The 4,290-nt window shown below is 49.3% G+C and overlaps 1 pseudogene; it reads right to left on the bottom strand.

Annotated features, from left to right (window-relative positions):
- Nucleotides 1–290: 290 nt before the first annotated feature.
- On the bottom strand, nucleotides 291–3,251 carry LOC100666851 (induced myeloid leukemia cell differentiation protein Mcl-1 homolog; annotated as a pseudogene).
- Between the last annotated feature and the right edge of the window lie 1,039 nt (nucleotides 3,252–4,290).

Genomic DNA, 4,290 nt, shown 5'->3' with positions numbered 1-4,290 from the left:
TCCTAGTTGTTACTACTTGTAGCTTAAATCCATTTTACACAGGTCACTAGCATTGTTAATGATTTTCAACACTACAGCAAGTTAATGAATTCAGTGGGCATGTTTAATAAATTCTGCGACTAGCCTGGCTACTGGCTGCTCTTCTAGAAAAGGAAATTAAACTTAAAAGTTCTCCTCTGTGGCCTCCCAAAGTTAGCCTGTTGTTGAAACTGAACTTTCCTCCATTCAGACAGTGACTCTTCAAGGAACCAGGACTGCTTTTCACATATATTTATTCCTGTTAGCCATAATCCTTTCGCCGCATGCTTTTCTGGCTAGTTGCTACAGTAAAGCTCTTGGAGGTTACAGCCCGGGCAGCTTGACGTCTGTCTGCATAAATACATTTGATTTCACGGCAGAAGTGTGTGGTTTTGGTGGCTGCAGTTGGTCAAGGGTCAATTATTGCAACTTAGGAGGTTTTCCTGATAGATAAGCCAAATCAGCTTCTACTCCAGAGCACCTGCAAAAGCCAGCTGCACATTTCTACAGTCGCCCTGTGGGTCCTTTACGTGGACGAACTCCACAAGCCCATCCCCGCCCCTTCGTTTGTCTAAGCAGTACCGTTTTGCCTTAGGAGAACATCTGTGATACATTCTGCTGCAGCTTCTTGGTTTATGCTCCCGAAGTGTTTGACCACAAAGGCACCAAAAGATATGAGTCACAATTCTGCCCCATTTTGTTATTCCACCACTGAAAACATGGACCATCGCTCCAGACAAAGATTTCACATCATTTTCGTTTTTGAAGTCCGATTTCCGAAGCATGCCTTGGGAGACCGTCTCCTCGTTGCGCTGCACACCGTCTGCGACCCGCGGCAGGTTTCTCACCCCTTCCAGCTGGCGGCCCTGGACTCACCCATCGTCTTCGCCTACGTGGCGCCGATGGCCTGCTCGTGAAGGTACCGAAAGATAATATCCAGCGATTGCGGGTACAACTTGTCTTCTTCTTCCTCTGCTGGGGGCTGCGGTGAGGGAAGTGCCCCGTGCGTACCAGGGCAGTTACTGGCTTCCCCCACAAGCACCAGCAGGGGAAGGGCAGCTGGCCGCTTCCCCAGCGTCTCCAGCTTGTACCTGCCCAGCTCCTCTTCAGCTGACATGATGGCCTCCGCAACTGAGGCATTCGCCTCCTCAGGCGGCGACGTGCAGGGGATGGATGCAAAGAGCGTGGGCCTCGCAGGGGTCGCGGTGACGCTGGGGCCCTGGGCTCCTCTGTGTGCCAGCAGTGCCACCCTCCAGGCGTCCGGTGGGACAGCCGTCCAGGGGCTGGTGCCAGCGCCTCTGTCACTCCCTGCTCCGGTCTCCCCTCCTCCTACTTCTCCCTGGGCCAAGACCTCCTTTACAGGAGTTGAAAGTCTCCCTCCTGGAGGGGTGAGGCCTTTGGCAACCCCAATTCTGCCTCCTATGGTAGAGGTTGAGTTCGATTAATGTCTTTATCTTGAAGCTGAACATTGTGAGCCCCTGCCTGCGCCTGGATGAGAAAAAATGGGGGAAGCATGGGGCTCCTTGGAGCCCGGGTGGTGCACAGTGGTTAAGAGCTTGGCTGCTAACCAAAAGGTCAGCGGCTCCAATCCACGAAAGTTTTTTTTGGAAACCCTGCGAAGCACTTCTACTCTGACCTTTAGAGTCGCTATGAGTCAGAATCGACTCAATGGCTATGGGCTTTGTTTTGTTTTTATGTTTGTGTGTATATATATATGTGTGTGTGTGTATCTCCCCGTGAGTCTGTCAGTTTGTTTTACCATGGTGGCTTCTGTGTTGCTGCGATGCTGGAAGGTACACTACCAGCAGGGTTACTTACCGTGAACAGGTTTCAGTTGAGCTTCCAGACTAAGACAGACTAGGAAGAAGGACCTGGTGTTTTACCTCTGAAAAAAATAGCCTGTGAAAACCTTGTCAATAGCAGGGGAACATTGTTTGATACAGTGCAAGAAGGTGAGACCCACACGCTGGAAGGCACTCAAACTACTACTAGGAAAGAGCTGCCTCCTCAAAGAAGAGCCATTGTTAATAATGTGGATGGAGTCAAGCTTTTGGGACCTTTATTTTTCTGATGTGGCATGACTTAAAATGGGAAGAAACAGCTGGAAACATCTGTTAAAACAAACATGGAATGCAGGGAGTATGAATCTAAGAAAATTAGAAATAATCAAATATGAAATGGGTCACATAAACATCAGTCACTATTGTAGGCGTTAGTGAGCTGAAATGTACTGGTCTTGGCCATTTTGAATTGGACAATTTTATGGTCTACTATGCTGGAAGATGAAGTCCTGGTGACATACTGGTTAAGTGTTTGGCTGCTAACCAAAAGGTCAGTAGTTTGAATCCACGAAGCCACTACTTGGAAGCCCTACTGGGCAGATTTACTCTGTGCTATGGGGTCACAATGAGTCAGAATCAAATTGACAGCAATGGGTTTAGGGTTTTTTTTTTTTTTTTGGTTATGCCGGGAGTGACAAAATGAAGACCATGCTGTGGAGCCCAGGTGGTGCAGTGGTTAAGAGCTCTGCTGCTAACCAAAAGGTCTGCAGTTCAAATCCACCAATAGCTCCTTGGAAACCCTACAGGCAGTTCTACTCTGTCCTGTAGGGACACTATGAGTAGGAATTGACTTGACAGCAGTGGGTTTTATTTATTTATTTATTTATTTATTGTGGTTATGCTGGGAGTGACAAAATGAAGAGCAATGGCATTGCATTCACTGTAAAAAAAAGAATATTTCGACAGTGGGGCCAAGATGGCTGACTAGGTAGACTCTACCTCAGATCCCTCTTGCAACAAAGACTCAGAAAAACAAGTGAATAGATCACATACATGACAATCTACGAACCCTGACCATCAAACACAGATCTAAAGAGTTGACCTGAGTGATAGGTGAGTGAAAAGCGCCCTGAACCAGCGACCGCTTCTGGAACCTGCAACCCACTCCACAGCCTTGAGCCCTCACGGTTCCCTGGTGCCAAGTGGCGGGGCTGATAGCAGCTTGGTGAGGCGGGGCAGGCACGGGACACAGCCCTAACCCCTAGCCCCCTGGGGTAACCTCCATAGAGACTCAGCCAGCACAAGCAGGGTGGACACTGATACGGCTAAGGAGAGAACGAATGAGCAACCACGGGGAACCAGTGATTGTTTTTGGAGCCTGGAGCCAGTGTCCCAGTCAGAAAACCTTGTCACCGGGCTTTGGACTGGGCGCAGGGGAGCTAAGCACGGCATACTGAGACGGCACAAACAAGGCACGCAGCCCTAGCCCCCTGAACTGACCTCAGGGGCAGCCCAGCCAGTGCACGCAGGCAGTGCAGTGATGCGGCTGACAGGAGGAGAAGTCACCAGGAGGCAGTGACTGGTTTTGGAACTGTGGCGCTGGGCTTTGGACTGGGAGCGAAGGAACTGACCACAGCTTCTGAGACAGCACATGCACAGGACGTGGGCCTGACCCTCAGGGGCAATCTTGACCCAGCCAACTCACACAGGTTACACGTCCCTCAGGAATCTTAGATAGAACAGTCCTCACCAAGCAAGATAAGCAACTTTATCTATATTCCTGGGTGCTACACTCTCCTATATATCTGGTCCCTCCCCTCCCCTTCCCAGGTGGCTTCATTAACATTGGAATTTCCTGGGCCAGAGAGTGAAGTGCTCTGCAGTTTTTTGTTTGTTTGTTTGTTTTGTCTTTTCCTAACCCCTTCTCCTGGCCTGAGAGAAGCAGCTACAAAAAATCCAAAGACCAAGGATCCTTCCCTGACTTCCTGAAATTGGACTAAAAATACAGAACCAGCTCCAGCCAAGCATATGAGATCCACAGTCTTGGGCTTTCATCCCTACAGGGAACAAGGTGGCTATTAAAATGCAAAGGCATTCTGAGAGTGATCCGACTGTAATTGTTTTAGCGGATTACTGGAAAGATAAGTTTCCCAGGTCTGATATCTCTACCTATTAAACAGAGCCCTCACTGACCCACAATGGGGAACTGAGGGCTGAAGCTCCCCCCAGACCACCTAACCTCCTGCCATAGGGGTCTGAGGATAGTGACATCTACCAATCTATAGAGGTACATGCATTGGGTGCCTAAGGTACAACTGCAGAGCCCACCCACCAAAGTAATTTAAGAATAGAGACACACCTACCTCACTGACACTTGGGGGAAGTCTGTCTGCATCCAACCCCCCCTAGAAAGTGACCCCCTACTGTTACTAGAATCTGGTGCACAAAACTGTCACCACTACTCCTCTAAGCGAATAGGTGACAGTCTATC

Source organism: Loxodonta africana, chromosome 6 (genome assembly GCF_030014295.1).
Source record: "Loxodonta africana isolate mLoxAfr1 chromosome 6, mLoxAfr1.hap2, whole genome shotgun sequence".
In the NCBI taxonomy this organism is placed as follows: Eukaryota; Metazoa; Chordata; class Mammalia; order Proboscidea; family Elephantidae; genus Loxodonta; species Loxodonta africana.
The sequence above is the reverse complement of the archived record's forward strand: the minus strand, read 5'-3'. Positions and strand labels throughout refer to the sequence as shown.